Below are 22,509 nucleotides of genomic sequence, written 5' to 3'. Positions count from 1 at the left end.
GCGTCTAGAGTTGGAGGCTCGATCAGCTCGAACCTACGTACCTTGCGTTAACCTCATCCTACTCGCACGGTGCCCACACGGTGGTGCATTCCGGTCCGCGAGCCAACGCGAAAGTGTATCCCTTTTCGTGGGGAGACCTCACTTACGTGGGCTAAACTTGATTCTAGCCGACGCCAAGCTGTCAGGCCCGAAAGTAGTTCCGATTCGAAACGCTACGCGCCCGTACAGCGAGGAGGATTAATGTCTTGATTACGATTAACCTCCGCCGGTTGTGTCCCTTACGGTTGCGGTTAAAAAATGAGCTTTTTGCCCTTTTCTGTTCAACCATCGGGTGAAAAAGGACCGTGCGACAGTGTGGCGGCTGATCCCTGCGGTGTTCCGAAGCCTTTGCTAATGGAGTCCGAAGCCAGAGTGGGGGAGATGTCAGCGGACAGATTACACCGTTTATGGGCGACAATGGCCAACCGGCAACCGAACGAAATGGGCGCCAAATGAGGTCCCTTAATGCAGTGGGGAAAGGGAGGCCTGTTTTCCTTCGATTTGGTTCGAAGTAAAGGACAAAGTTTGCTCAGGAATCTCCGTTAGGGCGTTAGGAGTAGATGGATATTGCTGATAACCAAATGTTTATGGGAAGGATATCATGGACCCTAACTGAATAGCGGCTACGTACCTCCACTACACAGGGATGGAATCAATGTGGTGGTTTAACTGCGAAAATGGACCATTTTAAAATGTCTCCACAGAAATCAGCCCTTATAATCGGTGAACCTTAAGGACCTTGATAATGTTAAAACTTTACCGATTACAATGGAAGGGAGAAAAAACGATTTTGAGCATCTTAAATATTTTAGAATATTTACAAACAAAATAATAAAACCAGCAGAACGTTTGATATTTGAAATGACTTATAATCAATGGATTATATGTTATCCGACTATTAAACGAATGAAAAAACTCACCTTCTGATCTTATTTTTAAAGATGGTTATGGAGTTCGTAACATTAAAAATATTGAGCGAGTACTAAGCTGTTTTAATTAAACAAATATTCTCATATACTATTTCCTTTATTTTTTGCATATATTTTTCATGGCATATTTTGCATATAGAAACTTTATGTTTTTATGGAGTGATCTTTTCTCTTTCTTATTTTAATATAAGATGATTTTGATATAAGATGAATATGGAGTTTGTAACATTAAAGATCATGAACATGTTTTAATTAAACAACAATTCTCATATGTCAATCATAATAATTTGATTTTATTTTCAAAAAGTATATAACCATGGCATCTCTGATCTTAATTCTTTCATTCTTACGCATATTGAGTAATTTTTTCTTAATCTTTTGCATGTATATTTTCTGCAGTATCTTGCATAAAAAACTTCATGTGCTTATTTGGTGTTCTTTTCACTCTACCGAACAGTAAACCAGATTAGAATCAATGCATATTTTACCATTTATTTGCCTTGTTGCGAAGGACTTCTATGACCCTTTTTTTTATTGTGTGAGTCACACGGTTCGACCAAATGCATAAACTATGTATATCCCAAGGCTCTGGATTCAGTTTATTATTCGGTTTGCGTAACAGTTTTATCTCCTTGGTTAGTGCTCTCAAGAGACATTTTGGAACCTTTATCCTATTTAGGGAAGCAAAATAAAAGACTATTCGATTATGTTTACCCCGCAAAAAAGGGTTTGAATTTTTCCTAAACTCTTTTTGACTTATTCCAAATAGCACATGCGTTATAAACTACAAAAAAACAGTAATCTGCTTTCAATGTTATTTAAAATTATGATGAGTATTAAGTCGTTTTTAATTTGTATACACCTTGAGAGCATGTTATGCCATGGAGTGGAATAAAAGCATTCGCCATATTCATACTCGATTGGATTATAATAGATCCAATTTCTAACCTGTTCAAACCCATCACATCCGTTTACAATGGTGACACCATTCATCTTTCTGCTGCCCAAACGGTTTGACGTAACTGAAGGACACGCACTCTGGTGGCATTGAAATTCGCAAATGAAGTTCGGATCTGCATCTTTACCGTGGAGGTTAGGGTTGTGAAATTGTTTTTATAGTTAGTCTTAACCGGTCTTCTCTTCAATTGTAGCCTGTCGCTGTTCCTTATAACCATAACGCCTCTCGACGCGTTCGGCCTCAAATGTGAATACCAGAAGTGTGTGATTACAGAACTGCGATCCCCGAAAGAAACTTTCCTTTACCGATACTTTCCCAACGACGTGTGGAAAGTAGTGTATACTAAGCTAATGGTGCGCCATGTGAATGCAAACATCCTGGAAGGCATCAGGGCGGGTCTAGAAAAAAACGTTAAAATTGAGGCGTCTCCAATGGTGCAAAGTGTCAGCCTGTCCAGCAAGTCCAATATCTTTTACCTTGTTATTGAGCGAACAGGTCTCCGGGAGATTGATTTTGATGAGAACGATATGTTGAGGGATCTTAAAATCATCAGCAGCCGTCTGAAGAGTGTACCTCCCACGTTGCGGCTTTTAAAAAGCCTGCTTAGAGTATCAATCACACGGTCGCTGATTCATCACGTAGATTTGAGCATATTTTGTGGACACGCCAATCTGGGTTTAGTCGATCTCAGTAGCAACCGAATTCGCAGCATTCGCAACAACAATAGAGAATCTTGCATATTAAAATTTTCCATGACTATTGAAGAAAATTTTATAAATTCGTTGGACTTGGGATTATTTGACGTATTTGACACCACTAGCGAATTAAGTTTTGGCAAAAACCAAATCGGAATACTGTCCCGACAATTAACTTCAGAAACATTGATGAAGTTTGTCCTACATTGCAACAGATTACAAGCGTTAAACATCTGCGGGTGGAAAACGCCAAGCCTTGCTTATCTTGACTTGAGCTTTAACCTTCTGACTTCCCTTCCGCAATGTTTGGACAATCTTAAAAACCTAACAGCGTTTTGGTTGACTTCCAATCGGATTACGTCTGTAACACTAGAAAGCTTCGCAACAATGTGGAGTTTAAGGACCCTGTCGCTTATCGAAAACAACATAACGTCTATGGTTTTTAATAGTACCCGATTCCCACCACAACTTCAATCGTTACACCTTAGCAGTAACCTATTGACAAGTTTAAACCTTTCATATATTCCGGTGCAAGGGTTTGGGATTGAAGTGGATAACAATTTGATCGTCAACTTCGATGTGAATGAAACGTCTCCCAATGTAAGAAGTCTTCTAATGGCTTGCAATCCCATCGACTGCTCGTGGAACTCAGCTGAGGAAAAGAAATCAGTGATATGCACTAGAGACCACAAAGTTCCCTTTATCAAACAACAGTGCAACAAAAGGACCAAAACTTTCTGCTAATAAAGTGATACACTTGAATGGACGATCAAAGCTTGTTAAAAACTGTGCAAAACGGATGAGAAGCTTCCCGGTTGACAAAAATTAAATTTTTTTCGTGCAGCTGTCATGTTGTTACAGCAAGTTTTTCTATGGCAGATTGCTTGGACTCTTGCTGGAACGACATGATAGCAGCAAAAATTAAAATTTCTGTCAACCGGGTTGGTTAATAAGGTGTCACTACGAAGTAATTTTTTTAAATGTACTTAATAAATATGCTTTGTTAATCGTATGGATGCTACCAGAAACGGTAAAAAATGGCTAAATACAAGCCATTTTCACCGAGGGATATAAATAAAATTATGTAATACATGATACTATCGCTTCGCGTTTATCCCCAGTTTCGATGGTTGTGGTTTTTACGGGAAAAGCCGACCACATCAAAAACCGATACGAGGAAAAAAAGGGATGTCAACGAAATGGGTTCGGCATAAAACGATTTGCTTTTACAACTGGTGCGCCCGTGAAGGGCTTGGAAAATTGATACCCCCAACATCTAGCGCGACTCGTGGGGTTTGTCGTCGTTCACTATGCATGTGCCTTTATGCCTTCTCGGGGAGGGGTACACCGGGCATGGCCAGCGATAAAGTTTCCAGTTCGATTCGAGTCTGTCGAGACCATTCAGGCTCCCTCGGTGAGTTTGAGTGGACGATGGGGACATTCACTCCCTCGGCGACAACGTGAGACTTACCGGCCGGCTGTTGTGGGTTTTTTTTATAGAACGGACATCAGTTCAGCCTTCCGGAAAGACCGGCTTTTCTTTTCCTTCATCGTGTTGTGCTTATTTCGTACCCAAAAACGGACGTCTCCTGTCCGCATTCTAAAACCCCATCCCGAGTTGGTATTGGTGTCGGATTGGCAGGAAATGGAAGGTGCCAGTTGTAGCGCTTCGCTGTGGCGTTGTGGACGATCGATACATCCGGTTCGGAGCCTGGTTCGTCTCGAAAGGTTTTGCTCTGCTGGGTGTTTGCAGCTGGTCGGCACGCCAGACTGGTCCTTTCACTCTTACTCTCTCTCTCTCTCTCTTTCTTTCTCTTTCTTTCTCTCCGACCTCCCGGAGAAGAGATGACGTGGAATCTCCGGTTCCGATCGAACACTGTTGCGCCTCTTGCTCCGAAAGGGCCATGCGCGTGATCATATTATGACACCGGCGTCGGTACGTGGAGTTGCCAGGGGGTCGAAGGGAGTGAACCAAGGGGTTGGGGACGTCGAGGAGGCCCTTTTATGGACGCTCCGTCTGGCTGGTTCCGCAATGAGGATGGAAGTGAAAAGCCTACTCGAGCAGAAGTTCCTTCATGCACTCTCTTGATATTCCTCTTTCACTCTCCGTCTTCCATTTAGGAGAAGTGTTAGAGAACCTTCCACCACTCCTCCCTTTTTCCTCCCTTCCAGAATAACCCTTGGCACCTTCGACCAAGTGTAATTCCATCGAGCTGTTCCCATTTATGCTCTCGCAGACACCTCGTCCCATGCCTCGACTTCTTAGCCATCCCTTCCGGAAAGGTATTCGCATCGATCCGATCCGGTCACTTGACTCCACTGCAGCGTGATTAGAATTCTGATGCGATATGACGTGGTCCGCCCGCCGGCCCGTGTACGGGCGTTGGCAATTTGAACTCCGATGTGAACTTCCTGAACGAAGACCAGGTTCTTTCTGTTCCGTAGGACGGCCAACGCTATGCAAAACGAAACGACCCCGACCCGGGGGTTGTACGGGGCGAACCGGAGTGGAGTTGGGACACGGGGATGGACATAATGTTTTATTGATGTGCACGGAATGGCGAACGCGAGGCGCTAGTCGCGCTGGCGGACGATTTGTATCTGGGATCGCGATTGGTCAGGGCTCCAATTTGTTCGTCGTCGTTGGAAGGAATCATCAAAAAACGGAGAAAAACAAATACCAAGCACTGCCGAGCGATAAAACGCAGCACTTTGAAGTGTGCAAATGGCAGAGATGGAAGGGCTTCCACGTTGCGATTAAATATTTATGCTTGACAGACGTACCTTCACGTTGGCCGTGGGAGGGCAATTATCTCACTAGAACTTCCCCAACGCCTAGTGTTTTGATTGAATTTTTGATCACTTTTTGTCATATTTTGCGAAGGCTATTAAAAGTGTTGGGAAATGTTATTCGTTATTGCAGAGTGGATTTAATTAACGACCCTAATTGTTCTCTTGACATTTCAAAGGGCTTAGTGCTATTACGAAAATCGATCAGTTTTGTGGGGAACAGTTTTTAGTTGAAGCGTGTGTTATGATCAAATTGAGTGGAAACTGGTTCTTTTCTTTATTTATGCAAATTATCTAGGGTAAGTGCTCCCATAGTGTTGCTAGTACAAATAGTGGTTGTAATGGAATAAAACCATAGATCTACGACAAAATAAATACAATAGAGATTTTTGTTCTTGTATGAAATATTCGTTAATCTTCTGTGGAGTATTCGAAAGATAAACCTTCCCATTCCGTAATAGATAAAGGCTCCAAAATTAATATTTTTCCAAACAGGTTGTACTAATATGGTAAATTTCTTAAGTATTCGTCAGATATACCATGAGTCCCTTAAGGCTGCAAAATGCATTGGTTTATGAGAGGTCTATTAGGCAAATGCATTGGTCTATGACCTAGACGATGCATTATTATATGACTAGTTTTGCGCTCCGTTTGAAATATGCTTCAAAACAAATTTACAGTCAAAATAAATTCAGTATTTTCCAAAGGTTTCTGTACAACCTATAGGTACATGATACCACAACTATTGGAACCACTCCATCATTATAGGAACAACCAACTAGGAAAAAATATACGCTTTTCTCATGTATTTTTTATGATGAAAATAGATGTTTTTCAGGAGAAAAGTCAAATTTCAATCATAATCGGTATAATTATGTAAAATATTGTGTTCTTGACGCTTATAAATTACATCATACTTTTAGTTATATTACTAGCTGCGTCACTATTGGTACTGTTACCCTCTAATATCATAAAAAAAATACAAAGAACCTGGAATATAATATTCTTTTTGTATGAACAGCCAGATTAATACTTCCTCGACATTCTTACTTGCCTTGCTCGGTTTCTCTGTGAGAATATTATTTTTAAAAATTAAACAAATATGTTCTAGAACAATAATAAGTTTATTAAATTGCTTTTCCCATTGCTGACAGTTGTAAACAGTTTTACTTCCTTTTAAGTTTTCCGTTGTGATTTTCCTTTTAATTCTCATTTAAAATAACATTTTGATCCATTAAATAAAATAATGAAGGAAGCTAAACAAATCGGTTTTAAATTTGTACTTCCATGCTGTAGAAATATAATTTTCTGAAGGTGACGTGCTCCCCTTTTGTGTTCGCTTCGTATGCAGATTTTGAACCATTTTCTTGTTCTTGAAATTGTTTGCTGATTGATATCGCAGTTTCCTGTAAAGAGCACTTGTGCAAAACTCTCCCATGCACGCTGGTTTTTGCACATGAACTGGCATAAAATGCACGGTAAAATCAATATTGAAAGTAACCGAGTTCTTCGGCTGCATGCACACAAAAACCGCTGCCGACAGGACGTACCGTGCGCGTATTTTAAGGGTTTTTGTTATATTTTACGATCCCCGCAAGGGGGTTAAAGTTTGCACCATGACAAACCCCCCCGGACAAACAAGGGTAATAGCTAGTGTTTTTATCGTCCCGCAAACGCTCGAAGTCTTCGGGCTCGAGTGACTTCTCCCAGAAGACCCACGGGCACGTCGTGTACTTACGGCAAAGTGCTAAATGTGATAATGGAGCAGGAAAAAGTGTGGGGAAAACATGAAAACAAGCACGTTCCTTAGCCAAGGGTGAATTGTCGGATATTTTTTCATCCTTTCAGGGTGGCAAACCTTTTTTCAAAAATTGTTCAGCTCATGTTTTTTGTCCTGTTTTAACGATAAATTATTCCATTTGAGGGGCAATTAAAATATGACCAAGTTTTTCGGTGCATTTCAGCTGACGCATAGATTAATTTCACCCTTTCAAGATTGGAATCGAGGTTCAAAGTGCTTCCTGCTGCTGCGATGCCAAAATTATGCCATTCGCAATGCAGGAAAGTCCGTTTTAAAAATAAAACAATGCCAACTAAACAGGCGTGGCACGTGCCGTAATGCCATCCGAGCGGGTGCAGTCAGTCCCGACGCCCTCTTCCTGCACTTACTTCCACGAGTGCAGCAAATAATGCACCAAAAATAAGGGAAAGACAGGTGGTTGCATAAGAGAAGGTCCTACGAAGGGCGGAAGTGAACCGTATTTCCTTTTCACTCTCACTTTGCTAAGGCGAGCGACAACTTTCAAACATGGTTCGTTTTGTCCTGATTTTTCCGTTAGTGGTATTGCGTTTTCCCCACCCGGCAGTACATGATTGTGTTTGTGGTTCATTTGCCCCGTAGCCGACGAAGGTTTTCACGACAAGGATTTCCCAGTTTTTCCAGGTCGCTGGACTCCCCATGGCGACATGGAGGGAAGGATTTTTATTTTCATCCATAAGGAAGGGAAATCGATCACGGTAAATGGTAGTAACAAAAGCCACGGAAAAACACACAAAATCCCTCCCCCTGGTGGTGGAAGGAAATAATTTTCCGTCTAGGCGTCGCTCCACTCACCGCGCGCCCTACGAAGCCACGATGAGAGTCGGCTGGTCCTGGCGGCGAGACAGGACGACGTCATCCGGTGCGACTTGGGACGGCCGAGAATGCAATGGGTCCACTTTCCCCACCTTTTCCTCCACGTTCATTACCTCACAACGCGTCCGGCGATCCTGCGACATGCGGATGAGTCATCCAATTACGATTACGGTGTGGCATGCGCGTAGCGACCGTATCCGCAATTCTCAATGGGAGGTTTTTGTCGTTCTCTTCGGAAGGGCTCGTCCTCGGTCGTTTTCCTTTTTTTTGTGGCTCATTTTCCCGGGGGCTTTGGTCACTAAAATCTGGTTCTACTCGCTATCATGGCATATACCTGACAGCATTTAATTACGCCAAATTACTCACGAACATAGAGCATTGAAAAACGGAGCCCTTCAAACAAGGATAACGGAGAGAGCGTGGTGCATATGGACAAAAAAAAACAAACACACACTCACACATACCTGCTGAAGGAAAATTGTCACGGTAGGTTACGTGTTCGTTAGCATAAAGTTTATGGCCCTCGTTTCTTTTCACGTTACATCAGTTACATTGTGCATTATGCTTTAGAGAAGGTGACAGCACATAACTCACGCCAGTCCGTTTTCCTATTCTTGTTTGGAAAATGTTGGCCACAGACTTATTAATGGGAGTATTTATTTTCTTTATGTTGGTTCGGAATTAGGTTTTATCAAGATTGATAGAAGATTTAAAAATAGAGTTTGCAATAGAGTTTTGTAATTGCGATTAAGATTTATGAATCTCAAAGACTTTTTGCTGGTTTTTAAAGATTCGTGAATCTTTTAATAAGAGAATCATGAATCCCGAAGATTCAATAATCTTAAAATAACAGTAAAGGAAAGTCCAAAAAATGGGAAGAGATACCCTTTTTTTGTTTTGATTTTTGGTTACTTAATCCATGCCAATGTAAGAATCATGAAGATTCATTCATGTTTTAAGATTGGAATCCCAAAAGATTCTTGAATCGATTCTGAAAGATTTATATGAACGAATCGCGCCTAACTATTCCTAAGGTAGAACACTAGTTTATAAACGTGAGCGTCGGCTAAGACGCACTACTAAGAGGAATTATGTAATTTTTTTTCCAAACCAAAGTATCTTAAAATGATTTATTTGATTCACTAACACAGACAGATACAGACAACCTTCTCTTTGAGGTCACCTGAAAGACGTCTTCCTAAACGATTTTGGGAGAAAAACATCGAAAGCTGAAGATGTCGTTGGAGTTTTGGTGATTTTTCTCTTCTTCCAAACGTTGGCTACCTTCGTGGGGTTCCATTTCCAAGTGAGGCCACCATTTCGCTCCTTGTACGGATAGGGCCCAAAGGTCGCGGGGTCATGGGAAATGGGTGGGCGAAAAGGTGCTCGCTGGTAATAGATGTCGCACAAAGCTCGACGTTGATGACATCGAATAACAGAAGAAGATGTATTTTGTGGCTGAAGGAAGTCGAACCCCGTATTCAAGTGTCAAAGATGAGAGACGTGCACAATTTCACCCATTCGCAATGGTGCGTTGGACGATGCGAGAAAGTCTTGGCGGCCTTACTTGGTGAAAAGACACACACATACACACACTCCAGAGGTTGTTGCAGCGGGTTTGGGCGCTTGACCCGGTGGGAAGGGGATTTTTGCGATTTCGCGCGACCCATCGAAAGGGAAAGCTCCGTTTTTTTTTTACTGTTTTCGGTTTCGGGGCCAAGCTTCCGTAAAAGGCACTCGCGGCCAAGGTTCGGGCATTCCAGCGCTGGTGCGTTGGTTGGCTCGAGCCGACATCGGGCCGAGATGTTTCGAGATCGATTTTTGGTCCCGTCCGCGGAACCTGACGCGATACAATCTGTGCCAACGGGAGGCTGCAGCCTCAGCCCAGCAGTGACAAGTAAGGTAGGGACATTTCAGGTCGGGCCTGGGAGAAACTACAGGGTGTGTATTGCTGGAATAGTCGCGAGAGGTAGAAGATCAGTAACATATTTTGGAGATTTTTTGTATTGTATTTGAAATGAAGAGTATTATGAGGATTAAGAATATGAAATGGTTTACTATAGATTAGTATATGAGATATTAAACATTGATCGTTTCAAGCAACTCGCCAGAATTCTGTTTTACTTCTTTTATCCTCAGAAAATCAGATCCACTTCTGACTTGGAGTATTAATTGGGGAATCAAAAGCTACTCACTTTGATTGGGAATTATTCAGATTCCGCTCCCTCCGGCGTGATGGAGAACTATCCCTCCCCTCAACAGCGACCGGGCATTTCTTAAATAACAGGCGTCAATTTATTCATGCCATTACTTCGGCTCGTTCCCGGCCGGCCGCGAAACCCGGCGCAAGGTCGTAAAAATCAATTAAGAGTTTTAACCAATTTCGTCCGACACTTGGAGTTGGGGGCAACAACGGGTTCCGCCGAATCAGGCGCCCCAAGACTCTCGACTCGCTCGGCTGGGAGTTATTTAATACGAGCACAACGCAGCGAGCGGAATTTAAGTAACTTAATTCAGTTCCATCCCGGTGTTGTGGCACACACGCTGACACCTAACTGCAGCCAACGTTAGGACCTGAAACCGGTGCATCGGCGAGAGGTTCCCCCAAAAATAAATTGCGATTTACGATCCTACCCCAAACGGCGACTGGCACAATCTCTTTCCACCGTACGACAGTGAGCACGTTTGTGCGGGTTCGACGGCTTTCTCTCCATATGCCGGTTGGAGGTTGAGGAGTTGACTCCGGCTGAGGCATTCCAGGGAAGATGCTGTCACACTGAGTTCGCTGGAAGCAGTGAAGCACCAAACACTGTTGACCCATTCATGGAACTCGCCCGAAGGTTGTTCTGCTTCGATCTCTACTGTGGAGATCCATTCGGTTATGCAGCTAATATGCAAATCATGCGCCCTCATAATCTCTCGTTCCTAGCAGGCCATATTTTTTTACGACTCCTAACCTTCTGTCAACGGTAAAAACCGATCGTAACTGCGTTCCGTAGGTGGTTTGCGAAAAGACCATTTATGGCAGGTCGAGAGTGCGAAAATTCGATCCGCGGACCTCTCGAACACTCGATCCAATGCGACAGCGTCGGCGAAACTGCAGCGATGGAAGGAATTTTCCACGCACCCTCCATCGAAAGAAAATTCCCTGAGCACACTTTTCCGCAAACGATAAACTCAAGTGCCTTGTGAAGAGAAATGCGGCACAATCCGCCCTAGACGCGACGGTGCGCGATCGTTCTGCCTAGGCGCTAGGGAGCACATTTGCAGATGTTCACGACGATCGTGGGGCGGCTTGGAACATGTGTCGACTTGCCGCCATCATCTGCGGCTTTAGGAAGGCGTATAAGGGAAGGACCAAGGGCCTACCGTTGCCTGTTCGCGCACGTCTGCCAGTCTCGCGAATGATTAATGGCGCGAGATATAAAAATCGCGAAATCTGCAAGCCGTCCGGGATGATGAAGGAGTGCACTTGGTTCGGTTTGTCTGCGGTGAACCCACACGCTTGTTAAACGTCACGCAAATGGGGTAGATAGAAAAAGGGTTTCGACTATGTTGCATACGGAACCGCTTACTTAGAGGTACTAATAGGTGATTAATGGATTGTGGCGTCGGCGATGTTACAAATTCTGCAGTTTGCTCTTTCTATCTCACGAAGTGATCGCTGTATTGAATGATTAAATATGTGAAGTTGTTAAGTTACTCAGAATTTTTGTCTATCTTGATACGATTGCTTTTGGAAGTCTTTAATGTCTTGTATGTGCCGTTCTACTTATTTCTGATTGTCGCCCTATTTATCCACAATCGGATGTCATATGTATAGTTAAAGATCAGTAGGAAATCTTCAACCTAATGGTGGCGTCATTTCCATCCACTGTGAAGGTCTCGCCCGGGACGCACCCAACAGCGCGGAATCCAAATGGAACTCTGTCTACTTACTGTCTTCGTTTCTTCGCTGCATTCGTTCGTTGCCTTTCATCCACCTCAAAATCTCCGCTCCGATCTGCCACTAGAGGCAAGCGAGAAACTACATTAGCCAGATACGTAGATGACTGTCGGAACAAATAGGAATCAAAGTGGTGCTAGAGCACGCATCCCTGGAGCTCCCGGAGCGTGTGTTGAGCGTATGGATCCACCGGCTACTGACGGCATCGGATCCCCACTGTCATGAGGCGCACGACGGAAGCACACACCCGGCTTGTTTCGTTTCATTGCTTGAGCCAAAGATCATGCATAAATCAATGTATTGGAACAACATGGGACCAGTGCAGCGAGGTGGGTACACAACCGCTTCCCCACCACCGTCGATGTCCCACGAGCCATCGGAAACGGTATGGAGTCATCGGTTTTATTTGGATTTGCGGCTCACTAATGCCACACGACACGTCACGTCGGCGTGAAAAGACCGAGGCGAGGTATACAATACTCCGCTCCCCTCTGTCCGCGCCCTCCAGAAGTGCTCCGTAGAGGGGAGCGACGACATTCTGTCCAAATAAAGCCGAAAGCGCCAAATTCGGAAAAAATCAGCCTCGCAGTTCGAGCACGAACCGGACGCCATGTTGTTGGGTTGGGGAGAGTGGCGATATTTGTTTATTTGCTGGCAATCTGACACGATCTGTAGGAAGGTAGGTGAAAGGAAGAGCTGAAGGGACGGGGAGCCGTTTTTGTGGAGCTGTGGAGTTATTTTGTGGAGTTGGGCGAATCCAAGACGGCGTCGTCTCTGTGGCCTTCGGTCATCGCCTACTTTGCCGGCTCGCAATCAACTCAACTCCTAGAACGCCAAGGGAGCGCGGGCAGTACTCGGGGAACTTTATTTTTATTTTCCGCTCCTCAACAAACCCTCCCACCACCGTGGCTGCTTTCAGTTCCAGCTGTGTTCAAATTCATTTAAAAATTATGCACCGACGAATGTCACCTCGCATTACGTCAGTCCTGAAGCGTCCGCAGGTCCGCTACTTTTTGGCCATTGCAGGTTCGTCTATCTCCTGGTCAAGGAGTAGACGGATGGTAGATGGGTTAGGAAGGTAAGTGAAGTTTAACTGGTAGCCATGCTGATTCACGGCAAAATGTTTATTTACAAATACAGGTTTGTGTTTGTTTTGAAGCAAACAACAATTTAATGGAATTGTGAGGGATAATCTTAAACATTGCAATCACAAACATGGCGCCCTTATCAACGGAACGAAACAACGAAATTCTGTTGAAGGTTAAACAACATTTGGTGGAAAATATCGATTAAAAAAAGAAATATTTAGATGCACTTTTCAACTTGTTAACACAGCTCAATTATGCTGTAAGTAGAAGTTGCTGTTTATTTATATCTTATCAGAAACACGTTTTGCCTTCTGTGACCAAAATCGGGCGAAACTGTAAACCAAGCCTATGATGTCATCGGTAAAGTGGTATGTCCATACAGGTTATTCTGGTTTGGATTTTCAGGTTGATTCTGAAAAATAAACACATGCTGGGAGAGAGTTAGTGTTGCTGATTTAATTAATGTGACTGGCAGAATATGGAAGAGTGTGGCGTCATGTTAGTTCATCTGCTATGTCTTAAAACAAAATATCTTTAATAAGTGAAGGATCAAATAAAAAGAAAGAAAATTCCATGCCATTTTGCAAATGAAATAAATTCTATGTGATACTGAACGGCATGATAAAGTGCCTACCATTTTGTTTTATTCTTGCTTAATATTTGATATCAAATCTAGGTAAATACCCTTGGGTTATTTTTTGTATCTAGTTTTTCATATTTTTTATAAAATTTAACGTAAAAATGAGCAAAATACAAGGTAGTTTGACTTTAAGGAAAATAAAAAATGTATTGGAAATCCAGCGCCCACATCAAAACATCTAGTTTTTCCAAAACTTTTGGGGTTTTGATAAATAACATGGTTGCTACCAATCTCCTTGGCCAAGGGTTTACTTATGTTGGCTTTCGATCACTTCGAATAAAACTGCAGGAATAGTCTATGAAAATCAAGATGAAAAAATAGAAGTGCAAAAATGAAACTTTTAATCGTTTACTTTAGTCAAAAAGCAACCATTACACTTGAAATGGTTGCCACAAAGCTGTTAAAAAGTTGTGTAAAAGAGATTTGTTTATTTAATTGTCAAACTTCTTCTTCTTGGCGTAACGACCTCTTGGTCATGCCTACCCGTTAAGGGCTTACGAGACTTGTTTCCCTGTTGTACGTGGATAGTCAGTCCTCTCGTACAGGGGAGGGTCCGGTCTCGGTTGGGATTCGAACCCACGCCGTCGAGGTGGTGAGCCCCGGCGCTCATGGGCCGATTTTCTAACCGGCGCTACCGCTCGGCTGTCGCGGACCCCCAACATACTTTTTTTTTAATTGTCAAACATACTTTGTTTAATTCGTTTCGTCTTTGTTTAATTCTTTCGTTTTAATTCTTATACGTACTTTACATATGATGCAGCTAAAAATACATGAATCAAACTTTTGTCACCTGTGGGTTATTGTAGGTCAATTTTGATTAGATACAAGGTAATGAACTCCGTTGTTATTTGCCAAACAATAGGTTCTACCGCTGTTTGGAAATTGATTCCTCAAAATAGTCTCATCACATATTAATGTCGGAAAGTGCGTTCCTTCCGATAAGTGCACATTACTGGCACGTCATCGGAGAGGTTGTTCCCTTTTGACCGAAAAAACTGTATCAATCGTCCGTTGACAGTTCCTTGTCGTCTTCTTCATACCACGCCCTAAGGCCTTTCCCAGTATTGACCTCAATAAACGTCGCCACCGTAACCTCAGAACGACCGACGAACGCATTCTCCACCGCCACCGGATGTCCTGGCGAAATGGTTGTACAATTTCGTGCCCAATTAATGTTATCATCTATGTATTTGATTATGAGCCGAATCCACGCGCCAAGCGGTGCCACTGCTGGAGAAATGTGGTGAAACGACAAAATGGCTTTACCTTCGGCTTGTGGAATAAAAACAAAACACGCATTAATTATTCATCCATCAGCTCTCCGTCGGTGATCTCATTCTGCCGGGGGTGAAACTAGAAAACTATAGCACGAAAAGGAAGTGTCGCAGCGCGGGGACCATTTGGCCATTGTGGAGGCGAATGTTTGTCGCGAATTACTCGTGAGCTCATTTGCACGCCCATGAATGGGTTGGTGTTTAATGCTAATGTGGGCTTCGAGCGGCGAAGGTGCGACGGATGGCTTATTTCATTTTGTTGTGCTTTTTTTTATTCTACCTTGTAGTTTGAATGAACCAGAGGTCAACGTCAGATAAATACATTCCAAGTGACATCAGGGCGTGAGAGAAATTTATATTGGCCCAATTAACCTGTCCATAGTAGAAGTGATAATTTTGTTTTGCATCATGTTTTATCCGATTCGATACGAGTAAGTGCAGGGTCATACAAACAGAAAGACAATTTTGTGGCGTTTGACATACAGGTGGCGGCAAAATTGAGGTGGTCTTATAAAACACCTAATGGATGTAATTTGAGTAAAATTTGCTACTAAACATCGTTTTGAAAACATTAATTTAGGTCTATTTTTGCGTGAATTAAAGAAGAAAAGCCAACGAGGTGATACAACCGATCCCGTTAGCTCAAGGCATCGGCCATCATTTCGAGACGTGCACACAACAACTTCTCCGGATGCTGACCTTAAAACGATGCGAACACTTGAAACAAGCGCTCAGCAAAAGGCCAGTGAAACGCACGTCTCGATAATGTTGATGATATCCTTAATCTGGAGTAGCTCTTTGCTGTCAACTTAAATGTTAAATTTTTATCAAAATTGGGCAAAAGAAATTCAATAATTTAATCCAGCTTATTACACCGGTCCAAACTGTCAGTTCAACCGGTTCGTTTAAAATGAAACGTACTGTGCAATTGCATACATTCAGGCGCTACCAAGATTAGTTGTACAAAGTAACACAACCGATATAGTAACCTGGATTTTCTAAGCACAGCTTTGTACTAGAAACCGTGATGCAAATTTGAATTTTCAGTTCAATTTTTTCAACTGTTTTTGATTTAGTTTCAACGTTCCTTTGCTACGGACTGTTTTAAAATGTAGTTTTGAAAACTTGCACAAAAAGTATTTTGTATATCCCTGACCAAGTGCTTCTATTAATTCAAAAAGTTTGCTAAGGTAAGTTGTGCCACGTCTTTTAGAGGAGATATTAGCATCCTTTAAAGTGCAGACTCATCTGGTGTACTCTATGTGGAGTGCTTGTGGACTTAATATATTGATTTAGGTTTTTGCTTTCGGATAATGTTCCATCGGAACACACAATACTATGAAATTATTTTGCGATGAATTAGAAGTGGATAAGGAGATAGATTAGGATGCTGCTTTCGGAAAACAAATGTATGTGGGGTGGGGAGAAAAAAACATCAATGGAAAGCTTGATTTCAATCCCGGAAGCTTGGTTTCAGTGCTTCGAGAATGGTAATTGCAACCAAAGTCGTAGCGACGAACAGAAGTCAGTGGCTTACACGTAGTGTTGGGTCGTGTGCTACTGTGCTACCAAACACACACAAGTGTGGCACCAGACACGCCCTTTGAAAACGAATTGTGGTTGCCCAATAAAGTGTCATACTGTCATGAGAATAAAGTGTATAATATACTGGGGTAATATGCAGGTAACTGGATACCACTTTTAAAGTAATAATCAGTAAATGAAATTAATCTTACAGATTTACCTGACACAACTACTACCAGTTGCTACAAAAATCAACTTTTAACAACATTTTGATTTTGTTTTATATGAAATCGATAACATACTAAATTAAACAACATAGGGATGGCTCAGAAATTGGACATATTGTATTCCAAAACGCTGTTGTTTTGAGCCAAGTAAGTGCTTGTTTGCAATTGGTTTACTGTAAAACATTTTTCCATTAGTCTTCAACTCTGTTTTTTACTGGACTTTCATTTTATTGTTTCGTTATGGTTCCTAGCATTATTTTTTAAAGAACACAGTAAAATTAAACGTTATTGTAAAAGTGACCCCGTTCTAATTTATTACATGTCGATCAATAAGGAATGGTCTTGAGTTTTTTGAAATACTTTTTAAGTTTAAATCTTGCGAACTTGGCCTTGAAGGTTCGTAGGCCCCTAAGGCTGCTCAATCCGCATAATGTAACGTGAAAACAAGCTCGTTTTTAATACTTAAAAGAAATATCCTCGGGAGGCCATCTTGAGCTTCCGCTTTAAAAGTACTCTGATGTAATACGGTTGATCAACTTGTTGTGCAAGGGGCCTTATGCTCTTCCAAGATGTTCTAGATGCGCGTGTTTAGCTCCACTTTTCTTCCTAGAATCGGGTGTGCCAATTTTCCTTCACTTTTGCCTGTCATCATCCCTGCCCCACCCTTCTCGCAAGAATTTAAAACAAAAATCCATTTTGCTTCCCCGTACCGATGCCGATTTCCGTAAGCACTAGTTCAGCGTGCCGCATCTCGCCGGCCGGCGGCCCTTGAGCCGTTTCGACAGAGATAAACACTTCTTTCTGGTGGAGTGGAAAATGGAAAACAAACCCAAATCAAACAAATGCATGCCGGAAGAAGACGGAAGAAGCACGAAACGAACCCAACACACGAGCCAGTTGCAGTAGAAATGCAACACACTCGGCTTCTGGTCTAGTCTATTTTGCCTAATTGACACTTTTAGCCGCTCGGAAGATCGCTGTCTGTCCGGCCGTCCGCGAAGGAAGTGGCCAAGATCGGGGGGAGGGGATGAGTGTCGAGAGCACGTGGCAGGCGATTTTCCACGCCCAACGGTCGGCGGATCAGGTTGCACGGGTGGCGGGGTGGGCAGGAAACACCGGTGATGCATTAGACTGTTGAAATGGGCCGCGGGTTTATTTCTGCAGCGCCGATGAAAGCCTAATGAGTGCAGCCCGATGAGCTGCAGCGGAGCTGTCGGTGTCTTGTCAGGAGATGGAGACCCGAGACGGCCGAGCTACCTTTACATTTCCTCCAGTTCTAGCCAACGTAGCTCGATGTTAGATGCACATTTAAACTGTTGCATGTTTCTTGAAATAAAAGAATTTAATTGTTTGTTGCTTTTAAAAGTATTTAAAGTAGTAGTAGGAGAACGAAAAATTTGAAAAGTGGTTAGAATGTTGTCATACAAGTTTACATACTTTACACAGATGTGATAAAGATCGTAAATTAGTTATGTGACTCTACTACAGCTTGATGGCCCCGAAAACCTCTCACGGACCCTCGCCAAACTGGTCTGCTTCTGTATCCCGGCTTTTCTGGCGGTTTCGTCTACGCAAGGGATTGGCACACGTTTTCTGAAAAGGGCCGAAAATGAAAAAAAACTGGATGGAACTACCTGCTACCTTAAACGATGTTTTAAATGTTTTAAAAGTGATATTAAACCTTTTTCGAATATAGTATTCATGTTTTACATCCAGAAAGTAATGTAAACATAAGATAGAACATTTCCAAGTTTTCATTGCATTTTAAGTTAATTTCTTGTATTATACCCGAAATCATTTTCTATAAACAAACTTCAAATCCTCTTTGTACATTGGAGTCAAAGAGTATTAGAAAACTGTGCCTCTCAAGTGCAACACGTTTAAAACTTGTTTTATGAAAAAGGAATTTGCTAACTTTTGATTGTGTGAAGCATTTCTGATCCGTGTTTATTTAGTAAGTATTTGTTTTACTTAATTTACTGAGCGTGCTTGAGGTTTATATCTGTGTTTTACTTTTTAAATTCATGTTTGATTTAAATGCTAATATTTGTTCACTATGTCAACTTTGCCATTACTTTTACCATCAAAGACCGAGTGTGTAATGAATTTATGCAGTATATTTAAGAAAATTATTTCTCATATTTGCGTAACAATATTAACATAAATCTGGAAGCAATAGAAAGGTTATTGTGTTAGGTATAAAAAAAAACAAATAACTAGAAAGTATCACACATGACGATGTCGATACAACAAAGCATAATTTTATATATATTTTACCTTTGAGAATCTATTCAATGAACTAAAACTAAAATAAAGAAATCGACACTAGAAACGCGTACGATAATATATAAAAACAGGTTTAGTTAATCTGTATATTATTTATGATAGTTATATAGAGAGAACAGTTCAAATTGCCAAAAAACAGCAAAAAAAAGTGCCCAAAGTTTTCAAATGACTGTACAATGAAAGCTTCTCTTCCAGTGTTCAACAAGGCGTTGAAAACCCAATTTTTGGACTTCATTTATGGTTTCGAAAAGAACCGTGTTTTTTCCCGTACAGCTCGTCTTGCTGGACCTGCCTAACAGTTTGAAGGAATGTAGGACTTTTCCTATAAAAATGTTAATTGTTTGTCGATAGATACATAAAACATTAAACACACGAGGGAAATGTTGCGGTGTTTCGTTATTTTAAGTCGATCTCGTACAGTTTGACCCAAACGATCACCGAGACGATCTTCACTTGTTCTCTCTCTTACCCTCTCTTGCTCCCTTGCTCTCTCTCAATTGCAAGTAGGTACAACATACACACATACGTGGTGTAGTCCCGCGAGTGCAGCGAACCTGGCCTAACATCCGCCACTCCCAGCCAACCCCCGGGGTTCTCCCACGCCAGGCCAGAGGCTAAGGTGAAACCCGCCCAATGGAAAATACACACCCCGACCGCGGAAGTATGATGATGCTTCAGCCGGGTTTCCCGGCGCTCCAGTGCTCAGCGGTTTTTCGGTGTTTTGGGGGCTATAATTAATCTAATTGATAAAAAGGAAAGAAGGAAAGAAATGGGATTCGTTGCAAGAGCGCAAAAAAAAAAAAACACACGGGTGTGGCCAAGTTTGAGGGGGCGTGGGGGAAGGAGGAGACATGACACGTATGTGTGTGGAAGCGGCCAGGGCGGGGATGAAGCAAAGAAAACCTCCCGCTGGAGATGGGGAGAAAGATGAAGATAAATTAAATAGGAAGGCGAAAAATTCGAATTGCGAAAGTGTGATTACTTTTTGCGAATTTCCTCATTTTCCCCAACCCACCCCTCGGTGATCCCCCCTCCTCTTTCTTCATCCGCCATTCCGTTTCCACCCAGCAGCCCATAAAGTTTAACGAATCGGTCTGATTCTGTCTGCGCTCGCCAGCGTGGAAATGGAAGCGATCGTCTCCGGATTGGATCGCACTCGACGTTTTTCTTTTATTTTCCGCACCTTTGCTCGTCAGCGGGATTTATGGGCAAACGGAATGAGGTGACATCGAGCGTTTTCTTTATCTTTAAGTTTGGTGGAAGCAAACGGTCTGAAGAAAAAAAGAAACATCACACACTGTTCAACAATTCACAACGGAAACAACACAACAAAAATGTCCAAATGAAGGCAATGAAAAATCGCTATCAAAATTCAACCGCAAACCGGGTTCAAGTTGCTTCGGTTCCCGGGCAGGTTCACCATTTTTATTCGATGTGTCCCTGATGAAGAGCTTTTTGTGTCTCTACCTTCGCTAGAGTCGTTTGAGTTGTTTGCGGCTTGACACGGATTGGAGGTTTTTTTGTCCAAGCGTTATACTTGTTTCTTTTTCCGCGAATGGTTTTTCCCCTTGTGGCATGTTTGAATGTACTTTTCTAAACTCCGGTTGTATGAACAAGAGTATGTGTGTGTGTCTTCAGCTATCTAATGAAAATAAATCGCACCTGAAAACCGCCATTCCGTCACGAAGCGAATGGAACGAGCGAAAATCCGTATGCCGATGGCGAACGGAGTCGTCGCCCATGAGCCGTATGAATGTGAATGACTCTAGCATTTTCCATTGATTACAGCTGATCATTGTACGGGCGTTTGGCAAACTCACTTGCCCCGAAATTTGCGAAAAGGAAAGGAAAATTAGCCATGGGTGATGGTTTTTCATTTTCCATTCCATAATCAAATCAGTCTATTTATTTTGATGAATACGATGGTACTCACTGAAGCTTTTATTTTTTTGTTTGATTTGATAAGCTCGAATAGTTTAAAGATAGAAAGACATTTTTAAAATATTTTCCAATAAATAAGCGATGCTTTATTCAAATTGGTATACCCTTGGTAAAGTCAGAGAAAAAGGAGGCTAAAATTGTGATGCGAAATCAAACCAAGAATAAGAAACTTGCTTTCAAATAGTTTATAATTTTTTTCTTATAAACAAAATATACGATAACGAACTAAGTATACCACAAACGTTTGATAACAATAGTTCTAGCCAAGAGAAAACAACCCTCACATTCGAAACTTGAGAAACTATTTTGTTGTTAGATGTATAGCGCATTAAAACAAAAAAATCAGGTGTAATTCAAATTGAAGTTATAAAATGACGCAAAGGTTTTGTTTTATTTTTAAAGTGACTAATTTCGTCTTAATGCTGAACCTTGACTAAATACATTCGAAAGCTCATTGCAACTTATGTTTATTATGAGACATTTGAGGACTCAATAAAAGTATCAAATATGAAAGAATGTTTCAAAATAATTACAAAAATGGTTAAACCACATTTCGATCAAATCAATCATCCTCTGTTGCTTTGAACATCGTTAGTATTAATAATAGAATTAATTTAAGATTTGTCAAATTGTTTGCATCGCAACACTGCAAGCCAACCTGCTCAAGAGCGACGATAACAGCCAGTTTCTGATCGCAGCGGGGAAAAGGAAAGAGATATCGACACCAAAACGTGTCGAAAAGCGAGCGAACAATGCAACTGTGCTGCAAAGAGAACGAAGCAATGGAAATGGTGCGAAACCGGCAGCCCACGATGGACTTGCAGCATGCGCATATGCATGGTGTTTTCCACCGCTCGGCTGCAGCATGATCGCTGGCTTCGTTGGCGAAAATGCTTATGCTGCCAGGCGGATGCGCGCGTCCTCCGCGAGGCGAAAGGCAGCCGGAGGGCGATGATCGGTTAAAAATAAAATTATACACTTTTTCTTCCATTTTCCATTTGTTTGCCTCCCGAAACCGATCCGAACCGAACGCCGCCGGTACCCCGATGCCGGGATTCACAACGCTAAAAACATACGCACGCTTTTCCTCCCGTTGGTTTTTTTTGGCACTTTACAAGTATGTATGTATGTGCGCTCCCGTTTGGCGAAACCCCTGAAGAAAACGAACGACCGAAATGGAAGCAACATTCGAACGGGAGTTTTTCTTCCCCTCTTCCCATGATTCAGCTCCCGCGGTCCATGAGTGTGTGTGTATTGGTGCGCTTTTTGGTGAATGATTCAATTTTTTCCCTTTATGTACCGTTTGCCGGCGTTCCTGTATGTATGTTTTTCCGTTTTCCTCTTTCATCTTGACGTGTGCCATACCGACACACCGCTGCACGTTGCGAAGATGCGGTACGGTTGTTCCACGTTTCGGGATCAAGCGATCGTGAGCGAGGCTGCGCGTCGTACGATGGTATTGCCCATGATCGAACGCCATGAGGAAAGTTCGGATGGGGTTTTCAGATGACTTTGTAGAGCTCAACCGTCGCCGGAA

Source organism: Anopheles ziemanni, chromosome 3, assembly GCF_943734765.1.
Source record: "Anopheles ziemanni chromosome 3, idAnoZiCoDA_A2_x.2, whole genome shotgun sequence".
NCBI lineage: Eukaryota > Metazoa > Arthropoda > Insecta > Diptera > Culicidae > Anopheles > Anopheles ziemanni.
The sequence above is the reverse complement of the archived record's forward strand: the minus strand, read 5'-3'. Positions refer to the sequence as shown.